General features: G+C 40.8%; 1 long non-coding RNA gene across 4 annotated transcripts in view; it reads right to left on the minus strand.

Moving 5' to 3' along the window:
- The window catches only part of LOC132660785 (uncharacterized), a 493,076-nt gene that overhangs the window by 314,145 nt on the left and 157,226 nt on the right, over positions 1-21,705 (minus strand). For all 4 annotated transcript variants that reach the window (XR_009601885.3, XR_009601886.3, XR_009601889.3 and 1 more), the window contains exon 3: positions 8,561-8,663. This is a non-coding gene — a long non-coding RNA (uncharacterized LOC132660785). The remainder of the gene's footprint in view (positions 1-8,560; positions 8,664-21,705) is intronic.

Raw genomic sequence — 21,705 nt, forward strand, 5'->3', positions numbered from 1 at the left:
ATTTTTGCTTCATACATTTTGGTGCCCTGTTATTAGGTGTGTAAATGCTTTAATTGTTATAGCTTCTTCCTATATTGAAATTTTTACTAATTGATGATGGCCTTCTTTGTCTTTTATAAAGTTTTTTTTTCAATTTATAGACTCTCTGCCTGATAAAAATGTGCCCCCTTTGCTCTCTTCTGGTTATTATATTCATGGAAAATCTTTTTCCAGACTTTCACTTTCAACCTATTTGCGTTTTTGGATCTAAAGTGAGTCTCTTGTAGATCACATATGGTTAGAAATTTTTTTTTATATTCTATATATAAGTGATATCATACGGTATTTGTTTTTCTCTGTCTGGCTTATTTCATTTAGCATAATACTTTTAAAGTCCATCCATGTTGTTCCAAATGGCAGGATTTCCTTGTCCCTCCCCCACAATGATTGTTATATTGCATAACACACACACACACACACACACACACACACACACACACACACACACAACTTCCTTATCCATTCATCCACTGATGGACACTTAGATTGTTTTCACATTTTACTTTTTATACATAATGCTACTGTGGACATGGGGGTTCAGATACCTTTTCATGTTAGTGTTTTGTTTCCTTTGGATACATTCCCAGGAGTGGAATTGCTGGCGCACAGGGTTAATTCTATTGTTAATTTTTTGAGGATTCTCCAGGTTTTCCAAAGCACCTACACCAGTCTGCTCTCCCAGCAACCATGCACATGAGTTCCTTTTTCTCCATATCCTTGCCAGCTTTCGTTATCTCTTGTCTTTTAGAAGACGGCCATACTAGGGCACCTGGGTGGCTCAGTCAGTTAAGCATCTGACTTCAGTTCAGGTCATGATCTCGTTGTTTGTGGGTTCGAGCCCCGTGTTGGGCTCTGTGCTGACAGCTCAGAACCTGGAGCCTGCTTCAGATCGTATGTCTCCCTCTCTCTCTGCCCCTACCCTGATTGTACTCTGTCTTTCTCTGTTTCTCTCTCTCTCTCTCTATCAAAAATAGAAGATGGCCATGCTAACAGGTGTGAGGTGATAGCTTACTACAGTTTTAATTTTCATTTCAAAGGTGCCATACAAAGAGAAGGAAATTTAGATGGGGAAACATTATTGTTTAGGTCTCATTGACTCAGGATGTGTTCTCTGGATTTCTCGGAGAAACAACCTATATCACCCATCTGTTCCCCCCTGCTTTAATCATAATCCAGCAACAAGCCACAAGCCAATCAGATGAATAACAGAAGCTGGCGGGACGGTGGCAAGCCACACTTCTTCTTCGTATTAATTTAGCAGAAGGCAGCTTTAAGGATTTGCTCAAGTATTAGGCTGCATGAGAAGTCTATTAATCTGTCATCTCTTTACATCTCTGAGAATCTCAAGGCTTTTTAAAATTAAAATCATATGACTTTGTAAACAGTACAGGTTCCTTCAGTTGTGTGAACGGCTGAGAATCACTGACGAATGAGCAAATCACTCCTTGCAAAACTTGCGAGCTGCTTTATACCAGCTCCAACCTAACCCCACGGTTTCATGGTTTCATGCTTACACTTATGCACAGGACATGGCACAACCCACCCCCTCCCCCCCCGCCCAGGTGTACCCCATATTCAGGTGTGGTTTTTTTTCCTCCTAGAAATAATTCTTTCCACCTCGCTCACTGTAAAAATTGATATGCACATGGTTTTTGGTTTAAACAGTCTTTTAATCTCCACTAAGCATTTTTTGTTAGTTTTGTTTTTCTCTGTCTCCCCATGTAAGCAAAGCAATTTTATTCCTTGTGAGAAAGCAATGATTATTTTATCTAAGACTTAAATAAATCACTCAGCAGTAGGCCGACTGCTTCTGCAGAGTGAAAGTGGAATCTGCAATAGTTTTACTAAAACACATTTATCCAAGATCCAGCTTCGTCTAAGACAAACAGACACAACTAAGTATGTGAATGTAATACAAAGGAGCGAGCAGAGAAGTTTTTTGTTATAAATGCCACAACAATGATGTCCAAGTATAGAGTGATTAATTGTTATACAGTATTGTAACATTTATGTCACTAGTCACATTGTTACCTAGGATACGTTCCCTTAAGGTCACAGTTTCTATTATATGAAGAAATGAGAATGATGATGTTTGCGTTCAGTCATCTGTATTCATGTGGCTCATTCCTGTCCTTAGTGGTCTCCTATGCAGGGACGGCATGGTGGGGGGATGGGAGAAACACAGATTTGTAACCTGCTGGCTCAAGACACTGTTATGGGGGAGGGAGGGACGTAACCACTAACGCTGAGCAACTCTCCTTCTGGAAGTACTTCCAAAGACATCATCACCAAAACCCTTTCCTCTCCTCCCTTCTGTTTATCTTGAGGTCAAGCATCCGTATACATGTAGCACATATCAGCCGGAAATTCTTTGGGTGATAAATGTCATGCTGAGTCCTTACGTAAACTCCACACACCAACTACTAAACTCCACAAGGAAATCATCTGTGCTGCCCAGAGCTTGCAGGTGGGTTTGCTTTTTGTTTCCTGGTGTAGGATGATGACCCAGGGACCCCAGGCTGGGCTTCTCCAGGTGCTCCCCTCCCCCTTTATGCACCCTTGCGCTCACAGCATAGCCACGCGCCTTGGGAATCGAGGGCACCTCTGTTATCTCCTTGTGACAAACCTTCAGTTCCTACAACTGAAGGCTCTCCCCCCTTAATCATTTCCAACTTCGCCACTTAGTTGCAGACACCACAGAGTCTCCCGTACCCCTGATTCTCCTTCTCCGTGGCTCCTTGGCAGTCAAATGGCTCCTTCCCTAGACCTCTCCTGTAATCTCCACACCAGGACCAGGCCTCATACTTTCTTCTCAGCTAAGATGGTCCACAAGAGGACCCAGCTTGCAGGTTTTGTAACAGAGCCTGGCTGCCACTTGTCCCTGGTTGCATGCTAGGGAATTTCTTCTTACTGGTGTTCATACCTACTAAGTGCAACAGTGTGGGGAAGCTTTTCTGGAGGGCTCGAAGGCATTTACAATTTGAAGATCCCCTGGAAAGGGTGGGGCAGGCTGGGTTGGTTCTTATGTCTGTCGTATTTACGTATAGTCTACTCACATGGTCTTATGACGTTATAAATGAAAGTGTGTGGAGGAGCATTGACAATTCTTCTTTATTAAAGTAGATTAAAACCTCTGATTCTTGGACTAAGGCAGGGAAAACCCCAGGTTTATTTACTTGAAGCCTTTCATTTTCCTCTGAATATTCTGATTACAAATACTTGTCAGAGGTAGATGGAGTTAAGGTGGCCTCAGTGGAGAATGTGGGAGCATGAATTCATTGCCAGGCACTCGGTGAAGGCAGCATGGGGATACGGCCACCAGGACAGTCCCCAGAGCAGTGACAATTGAAGGCTTCCCGAGGAATCATGAGAGGGAATCAGACACAATGTGTGGGCTCACATGAGGATCCCAGAAAGAACTGTTAGTGATATCGTAAGAGAGTGTAATTTAATAGAGAATTAAATAAAAAATATAAACAGTAATGAACATCAACAGTGACCAACTTAGATGTGTATGTATGTGTGTGAGTTTGAGGAAACCATAAATGTATAAGTAAAAAGCATACTTAAAACAACAAAATAAATTATACCTGATTACATCCAATGCTTTCTGTAGTCCGAGACTATCTAACGTTTAAGTACAAAAGACAGGCTCTGATCAATCCATATAATTTCAGACTTTAGATGTTTTTCAGCTTCTTTTCTTTTTTCTTTTTTTATTATTTATTTTATGGATAAACTGAAGTGTAGTTGATTTGCGGTAGTAAAATATAGAGTTGGGGTACGTTCTAGAGTAGAGCAAGGTTGTATAGAACAATAGGAATGCAGTATTAATCATCACATGTATCAAGAACCAAAACGGGACCTCCTATTTTGATCCAGAAACAAGATTCAGATGATTTTGCAAATTAAAGATTTCTAAGGGCAGAGAAGACGTTCTGTCTGCACATATGTACTCATAGGTCCATAGTCTGTCCGGTATTCAGTAAAGACCATTAAATAAGTTGAGTCAGTAAATGAGGAAAGGAGACACTCATGCTGTGGGTCAGGGAGGTTTTCCCTCTTCTTATCATTCTCCTTGTCACCTGTCCCTGTTCCTTCTCAGCCCCCAGCGACAAACCTCTCCTCCTGCAACCGCCTCATCCCGCATCCCCCCACAGACCCATCTCTGCCTTGCCAGGGAGTCGGAACCTACGAGCGCACTCGCAGCGAGGGCAGCATAGCCTCAAGAGCCTTGGAAACGAGAGGCTGGAAGGCCCAGACACATGGCCATGGATCTTGACCTGAAGGAGGGGTGCACATTCAGAAGGCCAGTCAGGAAGGGGACAGATGCAACATCACCGGGAGGAGAATTTGCTGCCTGTGAGCAGGACAACAGATACCGCTGGGCTGGGTGAGCCCACGACCCCACGTAAGCGGAGGGATGGCTCGTGGGAAGGCCACAACCATGATCTGTGGTAGTTTGCAGAGAAGGAATTCCTTTCACAGGGGACTGTCTTGGGAGGAGAGGGATGTATTTCTTCCTGTGCAGATAAAATGTATGCGCAGAGGGCAGAAACCAACAGGAAATCTTTTCCTGTGGATGCCTGTCTCCATACAGCTGAAGAGGGACCTTGCTCTAGGTACCAGTGGCGCCTTCTTTCCAATTCTTCCACCCAAGTTCAGCTTCTTCATCAATTTTCCTGTCACTCCTGCACCTGTAGTGTTTGTTTTAGGGCAGGAGAGGGTCATTGCAGACTGGAAAACCCAGAACTGGTCAGCTAAGTGCCTACTGTCAGTACAGAGAGCTGTTGGTAGAAATTTTAACTACAAGCCACATCTTCCGAATCTCATTCCAGTTCTCCTTCCAGGAGATCAGTCACCTGGTTTCTTCCCCCTTCTTTTGAGGATACAGTGTGTGGGGCGGGGAAATGTGTATGTATGTTAATAAGGATCAGTTACCAGAAGGAGAGAATTACAAGGCAAAGTACAGAACAGTTTCTCAGACGTGTCCCGAAGGTTAATAAAACTGCCACGTTTGTTCAAAGGAATGTGAATTCACTCTTTTTAAATTTTTTTTAACATTTATTCGTTTTTGAGAGACAGCAACAGACAGAGCATGAGTGGGAGAGGGACAGAGAGAGAAGGTGACAGAATGTGAAGCAGGCTCCAGGCTGTGAGCTGTCAGCACAGAGCCCAACATGGGGCTCGAACCCACGAACAGTGAAATCAAGACCTGAGCCGAAGTCGGACGCTTAACCAACTGGGCCATGCAGGCGCCCCATGAATTCACTCTTAACAATGTATTTGCATCTATCGGTCTCCTTGGAGCAGTGCTGCCCAGCAGAATTGCAATGAAAGCCACAATTATAAGCCACACATGGAATTTTAAATATTCTACTACTGACATTTAAAAGGCAGTAATAAGTGAAATAAACTTATACGTATTTTATGTAACTCAATATACCCAAAATACTATTTCCTCCTATATTCTAACAAAAATTATGTTGACATTTTTTTTCACAGAAAGCCTTTGTTTTATAAGTTTATTTATTTATTTTGAGAGCAAGGAAGCAGCGGGGAGGCAGAGAGAGAGGGAGAGAGACAATCTCAAGCAGGCTTCACGTTGTCAATGCAGAGTCCGATGCAGGGCTCGAACTCATAAACCGTAAGATCATGACCTGAGCCGAAACCAAAAGTCAGGCACACTTCACCAACTGAGCCACCCAGGTGCCCCTCACAGAAAATCCTTAAAGCCAATGTTTATTCTACATTTCCAACTTGTCTGCATTCAGACCATTCACATTTCAAATGCCCAATAGCCGCACACGCTTAGCAAATGCCAAGCGTTGGGCAACACAGCCTTCAAGAATATAATTGCTTAGTATAACTGGTATTGTCACAGAAATCACAGCCATTGTCCATTTACTGGCTGTTACTTTGGTATGAGATTTCAACCGTGTCCCAGCAGTGACTGTCAACAATTAAAACTGTCAGCTTCTGGGGCGCCTGGGTGGCTCAGCCAACTGAGCATCCGACTTCGGCCCAGGTCGTGATCTCAGGGTTCATGAGTTCGAGCCCTGTGTCGGGCTCTGGGCTGACAGCTCGGAGCCTGGAGCCTGCTTCCGATCCAGTGTCTCCCTCTCTGTCTGCCCCTCCCCAGCTCACACTAGTTCTCTTTGTCAAATATAAATAAAAACTTAAAAAAATAAAAATAAATAAAACTGTCAGCTTCGGGATTAACACCTCTGCAAGTCTTCAAAAATAGTTTTCCTTTTGTAACGTCAACTCACAGACCCATTCGTCATATGGTTTCATCAGATGCGAGAGGTTTTAGTCAAAACATTACTTAAAATATTCTTTAAAATTAACTTCTATTAAAGTAGGGCCGAAAACGGGCAGGTTATCCTTAAAAGAGTCACACAGCAACCTACATTTTTCTGTAAGTTAACTTGCATGCAGAATGTATTCCCATTTCTGAGGCCGTTAAAATAACTGGATGGTTTTCTGTCTGAAATGCTGAGCGATTTAAAGTGACAATCGGTTGTTCCCAACCAGGCCCGACATCTACAGTGCTTCCAGAAATTCAAATCTTTCCAACTGATTACAGATTCCTTCCCCTACTTCAGTATTATTGACTTCTGTGTAAGTGTTCCATTTTACAGGTTGATTAACCAAAAGAAGAATGAATAAAAAGCCAGGCCGTGGTACTACCGGCCTGGGATGACTGATAGAGGATAGGAAAACTCACAACAGTAGCTGAGGTTGTACTTCCCACATGGTGCCCTGGCCTCAGTGCTGCTGCGTACCTGCTCGTATTTGGCTGGCCAAGTGAAAACATTGGATGGTAAATCTTAACGGCCAAAGTTAAGAAAAGAATCACTTAGTGAAGAAATAGGGGGGTTCTATCTTCGGAGAATAAAGTCCTAGTGATGAGACATGACCATGAAATCAATCAGAAAACCATTTTTTTTTTTGTTTTGAAAATCACAGAAAATGGAATAATCTCCAGGTCTCCCTGGCTGAAGGAAAAGGAGAAAGGGAGGCAGTGCCTGACTGTAGAAATAGCCACAGACACTCCCCGTGTCACTACATGATCCAGGTGGCTCCGATGCTGGTGATGTGCCCTGGAAAGTCTGGATGCAAGCCTCCCCCCCGCCACAGGGGACCTCAAACAGCCCTGCCTGCATCTGCTCTCTTTCCGTGGCCCATCTCCATGCTCTGCCTTTTAAAATTATTACATTGCTCCTGTATGAATGTAGGAGTATTCGATTTGCCTGTATTAAACCCAAGTTGTTTTAGGGGATCTGCCAAGGGCTGCCATTCGTTCTTCGCTTAGGATTTCTACGTGGAAACCGTAAAGCCTGCACAGCAGAGTAGGCAAATATTTCATACCTTGAGGAAGGTTCCCAGTTGGTTTAGCCCAAGGAGACAGACCCGAGTAGGCAAATGGGTGAAGGTGGTCAAAAAGAAAAACAAAACAAAGAATTGGGTTTAAAATGATCTTCAATAAAGTAAAAGAGTCCCTATTTTTTTCTTTAAAGAGAAAAAGCCTTTGAGGAGAGGAGTCAGAATCTCCTACCAGATATTCTGATTCATTTTATCTGATTAGCACTTATATTTATGCCAGGAATTTCTGATACAGATTGAATGCTGGAGGAGAGAAAAAGGAAGGAATCAGGGAGATTTGTAGGAGACCGTTGGTATGGAAAAGCTAACCACGACCTGGAGTTATGGCCGGAGAGTCTGTGGGCTGGCCTCTGTCCTCCCCCTCCTCTTCCCCCATCATGAGCTTACTGTGATACGTAAGCATCTGTTATACAGGGAAACATTTTGAAAGTATATCAAGACCGTGTTTCAGCTTCATGACACAAGGAGTTTAAGTCTATTTTGATATTTTCTGAAAATACTCCTTTTGAAGGAGCCATTTTAAAATACCATCACATTTGCAAAAAGCCACACTCCAATTTAACTGCAAAAGAACACCTTTTCTTTACTGAGCCAACTGCCAAAACATTTGAAAATGTTCTCAATTTAAAAGGCAAGCCTATTTCTCCCCACAGAAGAATCTGGAGCACAGACAAGAAGTTTCCAATAATATTCTTCCAAATGGTGTGGAAGCGCCTTTCTAATGCCAGTGACAGGGCAGGGGTCTGAGTCCCGAGTCCCGACGCGGGGACACCGGGAATCAGCACTTGAAGAAGGGCTGTTGAGTCACAGACCCGGGTGTAAATTCCATTTTGTCAGGATGGAACTGGTTGGCCTTCCACGGGTTAATTTTTCTAAGTCTCTAGTTTCCATAACCGCAACCTGGGGACCACGATCACTACTGCGGAAGGCTGCTGGGAGGACTACAGAAGAAAGCACGGGTTCCTGGTGATCACCACCTTGCCTGGCACAGAGGACACGGTCCATAAAACAAGTGGATTTAAAACATGTCTGTTCTCCACATGGACAAAGTACATCATCATAGCACATCATTCCCCAGCTTAAAATCCTAAAGTCAGCTCCTTGAAATCTAAACGAGTATCAACATCCTTACCACGAGTGAGGCTCCTTCTCACAGATCTGCCTTCTTAACCTTTTCTGCTTCATTCATCCACGTGGACCTTCTCTCGGGCACATGGTGTGGACCCAACCTGCTCCTGGGAAGAAACAGACGGTCAGCACAGGAATAAATGAATCCCTCAGGCTCTTCAAATCAAGTATGTAATGAGTGAGGACACTAAGGTCCAGTAAGTAGTCCTCACCGGCCCAACTGAAGTAACAGACTGAGGCTGTGAACCTCTCTCCAAGGGCCCAGCGGTCGTTGTACACAGAGGTGGGTCTACCACGAGGCCAGTGAGCCTGTGGGCTTCAGGAAGGACCACAGCAACAGAATCATAGACCCTAATGGCTTTTCACAAATCAGATAATTTAACTGAAGCTGGTCAAGACCGCTGTCTCTTTCAACTCTGATTTCCCTTCATTACACTTTCAGCTACAGCCTCACAATTCATTAATAATAATACCATGTAAGGGGCACCTGGGCGGCTCAGGTGGTTGAACGTGGGACTCTTTCTTGGTCTAACCTTGGGTCATCATCTCACGGTTCCTGGGATCGAGCCGAGCACTGCTCTCTGTGCTGACATAGCAGAGCCTGCTTGGGATTCTCTCTCCTCTCCCCTGCTCACACTCCCTCTCCCTCTCAAAATAAATAAACTTTAAAATAATAATAATAATAATACCATAAAAATTTTAGAATGACTGTCAAATTTAGGGAAACTGCCACATAGTTTCTTCCTGTATCAGCTGTACGCCATGGGGGCACTGGGTTGTTTCTGTGCAGTAACTCGTCTCACACACACTCGGAGGTGTGATTGCTGGAAGCCATTCCCACGCCGTGATGAAGTAATCCAAGTAAAAGCAGAAGCGACTGCACACCACACAATACATCCTAACCCCAAACTAAACACACCCTCCGATTTCCCTCACCTAGATTCTAAAGCCCCCAACAGCCATAAGAATACCACCTGACATGGGGTCAAATGAGACAGGAGAAGACAGAGTAGAGACAGTGGTCTGAATGGATTACGGTTAAAATATCTTAATTGTGCGGAATTAAAAAAGAAAACATGTTAACATATTGCTAGGACCCCGTCCAAGTTTCTACAAGGGCTTCTGCCCCTCTTCTCTCTATAATTAGTAATGAAAGCAAATTTCAATCAACCGTGCTAAAACTGAAGAGGAATTCACTTTCCATTTTCTCTAGAGAAAGTGGTATCACAAAACTGTTACACTGGGAAAAAGTCATCGAAGCGTATGCAGCCAAAAGCGTAGGATTAAAAGTATTGTAAAGGTGTCCTAGGCAGTTAAATAAGAAAAATATTATTACTATTTCCCGGCTTTGTTTACATTTAGAAGCTTATTACGATTTTAAAAATTTATAACTTGTAATTTATTTTTGTTCCCAGTAAATATTCACTCTCATCCCTAATTCTGCGTGTGTAATGTTGAGCTCTATGAATTTCAGGTCCCACTCTACCTGGATTCATCCTGCTGGCCCAGTACACCACCGTTATTATTCACCTGCAGTTCAAGGTCACTCGATACCCATAGCTGCGCTGTCTGCAGATTGTCCTTACCTTCCCCCCCCCCCCCCCCGACCCCCACGTTTTGGCTTATGCTAGAGCAAAAGTATTCTTAGAGGGAGGGTATGTCTATGTGTGCCCCTAAGCTTCTTGTGAACGGGTGAAAATGGAAGGATCGCCTGTTGGCCATCAATCGGAGGTGGGTACCAAAAATACATCCTGCTTCTACATATTGCATCATTCTGAAACTTTGTATTGTCCGCTTCAGAAATTTAGTTCTGTGTATACATTTCTGGGTAACTGGTTTGGCTTCCTCAGAGCCAAGTAGGTAAGCATGAAGGGAAACTTGAATTAAACATGATAACTCTTCTCAAGTTCCCCAGAGTGAGATGGAACATTCTCCTTCCTGCCTTGAGGAAGCTATATATATAGCTTCATATATATATAACCTGTTACACCCCTGCTGCAGGATTTCTGGACTAGTGTTCAGAATTCTTCCTGAAGATGGTTTAAGTCACTAGGAGTTACGGTGGTTAATATTCTGCACATGATGATTTCTTTAAAATCACACTCTATATATAAATGTTTAAGTCACTAGGAGTTATGGTGGTTAATACTCTGCACATGATGATCTCTTTAAAACCATACGCTATATATAAATGTTTAATATTCCAAACAAAATAATATAACCTTTACCTATAATAATTCTGAAGGTAGCAATAACTGTTTTAAGGTTTTCTACTGGAAAATACTGTGTGTTTTTTAATAGGAAAAGCTTCAAAATATGCTGAAAACCTATCTAGAGATATATTTAATAAACTTTTATTATGCAAGTGTCCCTTGAACATCTTCTTCATAATAATACTGTCTTAATTTATGTAGTGAATTCCTTTTCAAGATCGCAGACCTAAGACCGTAATAGAAATATCAGAGCAACGTGTACTTAAAGTCTGAAATCAAACAAGATCCCATTAGCTCCATTATCACCATATTTGACAGAAGAAAGGATGGATGGATCCCATACCTTCCGTCAACTATTTCACAAATTGCTTTGGCCAGTAATGTGACATGTGTCCAAATTCTAAACTGTTATAATTGTGAGTAATTTACCAGGATATGTATGTATTTAACTTTGGCATCCTAATAAAATGTGTTAATATGGTTTGTGCATCATCTGTCCCAGAGATGGGCCTTAATGGTAAACAGAACCCAAGATCTTCAATGGGGAGGGAAGACATGTTCTTTGCTTGAATACAGGGAGGGAAAATACACACACACACACACACACACACACACACACACACACAGAGGGATTCTAGCTTTGGAGGTAGTGACCCTTCTAGGCTGTGATTTTGTGTGTTGACACAGTGCCCCTAAGTATGTTTAGTAGACTAGCAGAATCTCACATTTGGTGGGTTCTCAACAATCCTTTATAGAATAAATAGATGAAGGAAATCAAAATTTAAGAACTTAAACGGAACACAGCCCACAAAACTCTGTCTATCCCACAAGGACGCCTTTTTCTTTCAAACAAGGATCCATTCATCCGTTCCTTTTTGAAAGTAATAAACAGTTATGTATCTTCCTAAATATACTGTTACAGAGCTCATGTATTTCGATTACATTCATCAGAACACCACTGAAGACATTACCAAATCCTTTGGAAAACACCAGCTGTTCTCTGTCAATGAAGTTCCCTTGACCGACCAGCCTAGTAACTAACACGAGAAGATCTCCGAGCGTTCGTCTTTATTGCAACTCAGCCGCTGACCGTTAGCATGCCAGAACCAGATGTGGGGCTGGCACGTACCTTTGGGAAACAGAGCCTAAAGTCTGTGCACCTTGAATGTGACAGTGCCTGTCCTCACAAAATCCCACTTACCCTGAAGACTCGTCCCTGCCTAGATTCACCTTTCCACCGTTTTCCCACTGACAGCATACAGATATCCTGTTAGCTTTCCACTGCTAGTGATAATACGGATGTTTGATATAGCATCAGAATTCACCTGCTCCAGAAAGAAGGCACAGCGATCGACACGTGTGATGCGAGAACCCGTGGTGGCAACACTTTGGCTTTGTGTCGTAGAGCAGCATTTGAGGACCCACGTGCCTCCTCCCCACGGTTTCATCACAGAATTCTTTTACTTCCTCAAGTACTTGGTTTTTTGAATAGAATAAATATAAATACATACCATAATTCCATATTTAAGTAGTGAAAATAACTAAAGAGGGGAAAACAAATACAGTGAAGGCCCTCTCTCTCAGCCTCCCTCTCCCTCTAATACACCAACTTCTGCTTCCCTGTACAGGGCACCCACTTCTGTATGTATCTTCTCTTTTACTACAGCAATAGAAAGAGACTATAAATATTATTCAGCACACTGCTTGCTAATAATAAATCCTGGGGTTCTTTCCACATAAAAATATAAACAGCATCTCAATCCATTAGCTCCAAGCTTTAATTAGCTTTTAATTCCCCTAGCTTGAGAGCAATAATGTACTACACTGTACAGCATATTTCATGATTTACTGAATCAAACCCCTACTGACGGACATTGAAGTCTTTTTTCCCCATAGTTTGCTTATATCGGTTCATAGTCTCACATTCAGTATTTTTAAATCTGCTAATTTCTGAAAGCCACTTTTTACAATAATGTTTGGGCCAAAACTCACTTGGTCACAAAACTGAATCTTTCCTGATAAGAGGCACTATTTGTATCTCTGTGCTCCCAAGAGTCACATGGGCCTCTGTCTGCTGACATTTGTGAAGAACGTATTATTAGCTCTTCCATATTGAGCCATATTATTCGTTAATTGTTATTCTTTAACATTTTCTTACGTTTGCCTCAGTTTTAATTAAACTGTGAAAATGCTTTTGGAATTAAGTCTACAACGCATTTGGTGACAGTTAAAATCAGAAAATAACAAGTGATACATTAATCAGCATGGTTCGTTTTTACTCCGGGACAATGATGAACAAGAACTAAGGAACCAGAAAAAGGAATTGCTCGGGGTGAAAAGTGACCCTGTGCTGATCATATGGATGCAAGGGTGATGGGTGAATGTATGCCAGCAACTGGTTTGTGGCTCATGAAGCCAGCTAGAAGTGACTGTGATGACATGAATGACGACAGTGAGTGTGGACCATTATGAGGTTTGACTCTCAAGTATGAAGAAGCACAAGTACCTCGGTGAAATTAATCGGAGAATCTATAATGAAAAAGCTTCTTGGCAAATTTCTTACAATAATGCTTAAGAAAAATGCCGTCTTAAACAAACAAACAAAAAACCTACAATGTTACTATTCATGGATGAGTATATTTTTGCCCGAGTAGGACATCTGTCATATGCCCCTTCTATTTTATGATGGGCAAATGTAACTGTATTTGAAAGTATAAGGCTGCTGTAATGACCACAAGTTGAAGAATCCAAGATTTCTCAAAAGCATTTGGTTTGTAGGACACCAATTATACTGTTGCTAATGTTTGGAATTATGTCGATAAACCTACATTAACAAATGCTTGGCACAGCCAACAGGCTAGCAGTGACATTTGGAAAACTCTGCTGGTGTAGAGTTTAAATGATCCTTTTACGTAATGATACATGATATCCACCTCATCAATGAGATACAAGTAATTCAGCCAAAAGTATAGAAAAGTTAAAGTTCCACATGAGTGAAAACATATGATATCTGTCTTTCTCTGACTGACTTATATCATTCAGCATAGTAAAGAAACTTAACAGAAGACCATGGGGGAATGTATGCCAGCATACATTGGGGGAAGGCAAGGGGGAAAAATAGTTACAAACAGAGAGGGAGGGAAGCAAACCTTAAGAGACTCTTAAATACAGAGAACAAACTGAGGGTTGATGCGGGGAGTGGGAGAGAGGGGAAAATGGGTGATGGGCATTGGGGAGGGCACTCGTTGGGATGAGCACTGGGTGTTGTACGTAAGTGATGAATCATGGGAATCTACCCCCAAAACCAAGAGCACACTGTATACACTGTATGTTAGCTAAATTATATTATATTATAAAATATAATTATAAATTATATTTTTAAAAAAGGAAAAGTTAGATAAAAAGCATTTGCTGTGTATTACCTGAATGTTGGGGAAGTTGTGTAAATGTTCAAATTTTTCATTAGAAGATGGAAAGACAATGGTTGACCACTTAACTGCTGTACTTACACAATTTTCACTTACCGGTGAGCAAGTCATTACTGTAGTTTACATAATTAAACAAAACTTCTTAGATGGAAATCCATGATAATGACATGGCAGACATCAGAAGCTTTCCACCAGACCATCCATAATGAGGTTTGATAATGAGGTTTGGTAAGCCCTGGGGGGGGTTTACTCCTGGCCCATCCTCAGACATCTGACTCGGATCTACTTACAAAGGTCATGTTGCTGTGTTCACTTTTCCAAGACACGCTGATGTAGAAAATAAATACTCAGTATGCGTACAAGTGCAGGCAGAATGAAGATGTGTTAGATAATGTTCATGGAAAGATTCAGCACACCTTGTTTAGAGCCTGTATCCATGTTTTCAAAAGGTGAATCCTACCGTCAGTGGCATCAGTATCCCCTGATACCTGGATAAAAATGTAAAGTATAGGGTCCTACCCCCAGATGTACTGAATCATGTAAGCTGAAGTTGGGACCCAGCAATCTGTCTTTCCATAAGTCTTTGGTTGATCCTTATGCAATCTCTCATTTGAGAATATTCAAAAGCTATAAAAAAAAAAAAGACTACTTTCAAAAAAACCACCATGAAGGGGACCCTATGGGGCTCAGTGGATTGAGACTCCGACTTCAGGTCATGATCTCACGGTTCCTGGTTTCAAGACCCATGTGGGGCTTTGCACTGACAGTTCAGAGCCTTCTTCAGATTTTCTGTTTCCCTGTCTGCCCATACTCAGCTTGTACTCTCTCTCTCAAAATTAAATAAACATTAAAAAATTAAACCTGCATTCCATACGCACTTATTCCAAAGGTTTTTGATAAGGCATTGGGCACCTGTTCCAGTAACCGCACTCAACAACCTCGTCACAAATATGGCAGTACGCTTTTGGGAATTCCTAGAATTCCTGGAATTGCTGGTGCAAAGAGTATGTGCCCTTGTGATTTGAAAAGATAAAGCCCAAATTCCCTACGCAGCAATTATATCTACTTACTTTCTCACTGTAATATGACAATGTAAGTGAGTGCCCACTTTCACATATCTCAGTGACAATCTAATATTAAGCTGCACGGCGTGTTCCCATCTGATAGGTGATAAGTTGCATCTTACTAGTTTAATTTGCATGTTTCTGATCATGACTAGAGCTGATCGCTTTTGCACTCAGCACTCCTGGGTTGGGATCAAACTGTTCATGGACGTTGCCCATCTTTCTGCCGGGTGTGGACCAGAACTACTACAATCATATACTTAAAAGATCACCATTTGTCCTGGTAAATGTACATGTCGATCGTCTCAGCTGCCTTGATTGTGTTGGTATATGAGTTGTTGTTTTGGTTTTTATGTTGTTAAATTGTCCAGGTTTACTTGCGTCTTTCTGTTTCTTCTATGTTACAGCTAGAAAGGCCTGCATAATTCAGAGATTAAATACGCTTCCCCTTTTTTTCTATAGCTTTTACTATTTCATGTTTTCATGTAAATATTTCACCAGTTTTGACTATCTCCTAGTATATACTATGAGGAACAAACCAAACTTCATTATCTTTTCCAGACAGCAAATTGTTTTCACACATCATTTGCTGAAAGGTCTGTCTTCAGCAGATGAGAAATGTCATCGGAACACATAAGAAAGTTAGTTTCTTTGTTTTCTGCAGAAATGTGTTTGTACTTCTACGCTTTTGGTTCTGATCTACCAGCTTGGGTAAATCTGTGGCAGTGCCCTGTAACGTCTCGAGCTGCATAGTAAGCACATCTTAACATTTTCTGGGAACTACTCCTCTCCTGTCGCTCCTCCAGCATCGGCCTTTTGCAGAGATGTCCACACTTCTTTTTTACTTGAATATCATTGTAGCATTAATTTTACATTTACTTTATCTAGTTAAATAAAACTGGTTGACAATTTGTTGGGGCTGATGTAAATGTAATTAGCTGAGGGCAGAACACACATCACAGTGTGTCTTCCTATCTAAGAAATGAGGCTTTATTTATATTTTGATCTATTTACATTCAATAACTCCCACTGTGTGATACGGAAAGAGTTCTAATCTTGAACCATCTTTGACTCTTTGGAAGAAACTCCATTTGATATGTATTTTATTATTTTAAATATGCTCTGGGCTTTAATGCTAGATACTTTAGGACCTGGCTTTGACGTTCATAAGTGGAATGGACATTCTTTTTTGTAAAATCTTTCTAGGGGTTTACTATGGGTGTAATGTTACCTTAAGAGAATAATTTACAATTGATCCTACAGTATGAATTACCTGCCCTTTAAATGTGTGGAAAAATTCTTTGCTTCCCTGACTAGATTTTTACCATCATTTTATAAGGTAATCATTATCATGTATTCGTTTTTGTATTTTTGAACTGCAAATGAAATCAAATAGTGTTATCTCTCTTGCATTTGGTTTCTTTTACCCAACATAATATCTGAAAAATGTGTCCATGTTTGTGCATTAATCAGTTTATTCTTTTATATTACCATATACTTCCTCATTAAATGAATATGGCACATCACTATTGATAGACATTTCCAATGTGGGCTATTACCTTAGACTGTTGTTTCCAAAATAGGCTATTACAAATAATACTACTATGAGTGCTCCTTTTACTATATAACTCTGCATCTCTCTCTCTCTCTCTCTCTCTGTATCCATCCATCCATCCATCCATCAATCCATCCTTCTATTGAATCAATCATTTTTGCTGGGTCTATACTCAGATGTGGAATAGCTGAATCATGATAAAGCTGATACATGTTCTTAGACGCTGGTCAAACAGTATTCAAAAGTCCCTAGGCCATTTTCATCTTGGAAAAGCAGAGCATGAGGATTCTGGTTTCTTTACATTCTGCTAATTTGCACACTGTCTTTTTTTAGTTTTAATCACTTGGGTTTTCAGTGGTATCATATTATGATTTTAATCAACGTTCACCAACTACCAAAAACACGGAGAATGTCTTTGTGTACTTATTGGCCACGTATAGGAACCCTGCTTTGTAGTGTGCCTGTTCTAGGGTCATGTTCATTTGTATTGGGTTTTCTGTAATTTCCTTACTGATCTTTAGAAGCTCTTCCTAGATGCAGGATGCAAGCTGTCAGTTACATTTGTGAGAACGATCTTGTCCACTCTGTGGATTGACTTTTCACTCTTATTCTGAATTTACAAAATTACAAATTTTTAGTCCCATTTATCCAACTACATTTATACAGACTGCGTTATTTACTTTCTTTGCAAAAAGGTCCCTACCTGCCTCAGGCCCATGTCAGTAGTCTCTTATCATTTTCTAAAAGCTTCACTCTTTTCCCTTTTGCATTAATACCTATAAGCTCTTCAGAAATAACTTTTGGGAACACTAAGATATAGAAATCTCATATTTTTAAAACTATGGATGTCCAATTAACTTAGCAATTTAATACACAGATGTCCTTCACACCTGTTTTCTTCATTTCACTTTTGTCGTAAGTACACCTTTAAGATTGAGTCTGTTTCTGCATTAATACAAGCTCTTCCGCTGTTGACTCATCTGGCCTATGGCAGCTAATGCTGTCGCTCTATCATTATAAACTTAAAAATCAGCTCTGGCCAAACACAGGAACAGAGCTGATAGAATGTTGACTTGAAATGCATTAAAACTACAAGTCAGTTTTAGAAGAATGTGCCTGTTTATAACATGGATTATTTCAAGTATTTTATTTGGACACGACTAATGACTAAGGTCCTCTCTAAATGTTCTTAGAAATATTTTATAGTTTTCTGTCTGGAGATCTTCAAATTAAATTAAATTTATTATTTGGTATCTTATGTCATTTATTCTATTAGAGATGAGATATCTTATTGTTCAATTTCATTTTTTTCTTACATTATAATTTGTATGTATTGAAACTGTATGCAGCAGGTGTCCAAATCAAATTATTATTTCTGTTACTGATCTACAGATTCTTCGGATTTATGTTTCTACAAATATAACAACATCATTATAATAACTGGATATGTTTTTCCTTTCCACTTATTATAATGAATAGTCCTATGACTACCTATAAATTAGATACATTATTTAAATGCTTTATACAAAGCAAACTCCAGCCCCAGACGGTTTTAACAGTGATTAGCACCATATATAATTATCTCAGAAATCAGGAAGAGATAACACTCTTCTCAATCTGTTGTAGAAGAATAGCCTAAGTCTGATAACAAAACCTGACCAGAAAATCACAATTAAAAAAAAAAATCATAGGCCAAGCTCATGAACATAGATGCAAGAATCTTGCACAAAATATGAGCAAAGTGAACCAAGATAGACAGAAAAAGAATTATTTCATACTGCTAGGTTGGGGTTATTCAAGGAATATGAAGGAATTATTACCATGTTTTAATTAATCAATATATTCAACACTGTCCTAGATATTTTAGTCAATGCAATAAAGAGGCAAAAAAAGATGTAAATATTTTCACATATATATTCCACTTAAATATGTTATGTTGACGTCTTGTAAGATTGGGGCACTTTTGACATCAAACAAATGGTGAATATGTGTACAAGGAATACTACTCATAATCTCACCCAAAAATATTTATTGAAAACCCGAAATGTGCAAAATACGCTGTTGTAGCTGTGGTGGACAATACAAGGATGTGGTAGAGTTAACTCCTATCTCAAAGTCGTAGGGAGAACAAAGAATTATTTTAAAACACAACACAGTGCACAATATATCTTGCCTCTTTCCTAGCAAGTAACACAATACAAAATGTAAATCTTTGACTGAATCTACTCAGTTTAGAGGCCCAAAGTACAACGTAAGGACGGTCTATATATTTTGTAGACTCTAAACTATGACCCCATCTGAGAATATCCTTCCCATTCTGTGTACTATTTTTTTTCAATTTATGTTATTAGTTTCGCTGAAATTGTGCTGGTAAAAGCTTTCCGAGCAGCTTACACATTACTCACTCAAGACTTAATGCAAATTACTTCAGTCAAATTGCGTCCTAACAATTAGCCTACCTGCTCTAAAAGAAGGTGAACCTTGATCTAGGGAAGAACAAGTTTGAGGAGAAGGTACGACCTTAGGGGCATGTAAGTGCAGAACACTCTGACCCAGAGCGCGGCTGGTTGATGTGCACATGGTCGCAAACGGGCACCGTTGCGCTGCTTAAAAAGCCACCCAATCTTCTCGATTTAAAACCACAAAATAATTTTTTCATTGACCTGGCATGTGTCCAGGGACTGGCGGTGGAATCTTACCACTGGTCCTTGACTGGAGCCGAAAATGGGCTCACCACCCGTGGGTGCTGGCTGTTAGCTGCGAACTCGACAGGGATGGTGACACACCTCAGTTCCTTTCTACAAGGGCATCGACAAAGGGCTTGCTGGGTCTCTTCAGAACATGGCAGCTCAATTCCAAGAGTGAGTATTCGAGAGAGAGAGACACTGGAAGTTTCTTAAGCCTGGACGCGCAAACCAGAGCACCATCACTTCACGGTATCCTACTGGGTGAGCAGGTCATGATCCCTGCCCGGGTCCAAGGGGGAGAGCATGACACCCCAGCTGTTAATGGCAGCGTGGAAAAGAAGTTGAGTCCATCTTTCATCTGTTTTAGTCCTGAAACCCCTGACTCTTGGGGGAAGGGTTCTCGGCAAGAACGAGAGCAAACACGAGGTCAAAACCATGAATTTCACTGCTTTGGGAACTGTACTGCCATTTCTAAAACTAGGAACAGGGAAGAAAGCCAAGTCACTCTTCCCAATGTCTCCCCCTTTTGCTGATGTGCTTTCTTCCTTTCTAAAAGATACAGAATGCCTCTCTCTGCAGGATTGCAATCTCAGGGTTGGCACAGTCTTATCCGTAGAGCCATATAATGAGCTAAATCAGGTTTGAGCAGGATAGACAAAAAAGCTCCGCCATTTATCACTCTTTTTCTTTAAAAATCTTTATTTTTTTAACAAAACATGTTTGTAGGTTAGATACAGATGGACTGTTGTCAATAACAAAACTACTGATTAACTCCAGACAAATAATTATTACCTGTGCCAAGATCACTTACTCTAAGTGCTACATTGACACAGACACACACTGACATTTTCTGGAACAGTGTAACAGCAACATGTGGGGTAGTAGCTGGGCAGTGCGGCAACAATAATGGACCTTTAGGAGAGGCAAACGATTCAGAGTCCTGCTGAGGACAGAGGCCTTGTAGCAAATCCACAAAATCCAGATGAAGACTGAACGGATAGAAAACGGCAAATTGATTCCTGTTTCAAAAGCCTCAAAAGTAAGCAAAAGGTCAGCCTTAGTCCTGTTCAATGTTCCTGGAGAGTTATGGGAGCCTAGGGAACAACGTGTCTTTTTTTTTTTTTTTTTGAAAGTAGCCAAACTTTCTTCCAAAAATAAGATTGAATTTTCCCTCGATTAAAAGAAATGTTTTTCTGTTACTCATATTGGAGGCACAAGTACAAAGCAGTTGCACCACGTACAAACTGGCTTTTCTGCCCTCAATAAAACATAGTGATTATTTGATGGTGAAAATGACAGGAAGGTTCAGAACTGTCATGTCATTCTGAACAAGGAGCATGAATCACACAGCTTACTGTATTCAGGGCTAAACTTCATGCTATAGCAAGACAACTCCTGGGACCTTTTCCTTTTGATGTATCAGCAAAGACAATGGGAAAAGAATAAACTGGTTGGTTGAAAGGACCTACTTTTAGTCCCAGCGCCACTCTGCCAATAATTTTGCTTCTTTGAACAGGTTTTTGTTGTTGTTGTTTGTTTTGGTTTTTATCTGCAAACTGAAGTGGTTGTGAAAAGTTCTCTCGAAAGTCTTCCGTGGCTTTAATGTCCAGCAGCTTCCTCTGCTGAGATTTTTGCTCTAAGAGGGATGCGGCTTTTTTTTTAAACACGTAGACAGACATATTAATATGAACGTTTGGGGTTATTTCACCTTAAGTTTCTTGAGTACCTAATGTAGAGTCCTGGCCTTCTGGAGGAGCCTGAAAACTCAGCTCCCCTTCAGCACCAACCGTCTTGTTCTCCCCTCTGTTCAGGCCACGTGTGCATCAGATACGTGCACGGCTCTCTCACCTCCTGGGGGTTTTGTTCAAATGCCACAGAGGACTGTTGTCTGACGTAACCTCTAAAACATCCCAATACTCTTTGTGCCCTAACCCTACTTTGTTTTCCCTTCATAAACCTCATCACCACCCAGTAATGGAATTATATGTTCAATGTCTCATTCCGCTATTAGAATGTAAGATTCAAAAAGGGCAAGGAAGACGTGTTCTTCATGGTCGCGGGGAGAACGCCTGGACGTGAGAACAGACTTCAGCTCAACTCCAACTCCTCTCAGTGTCAGTTTTTCCTACTGTATCTGCTCCGTGATTTTTGCTTCCAGCTTGTATGCTTATTTTCAGTGGCTATATGGGACTTTCCATCAAA

The sequence above is a fragment of the Panthera onca genome, chromosome D1 (genome assembly GCF_046562875.1).
Source record: "Panthera onca isolate mPanOnc1 chromosome D1, mPanOnc1 haplotype 2, whole genome shotgun sequence".
In the NCBI taxonomy this organism is placed as follows: Eukaryota; Metazoa; Chordata; class Mammalia; order Carnivora; family Felidae; genus Panthera; species Panthera onca.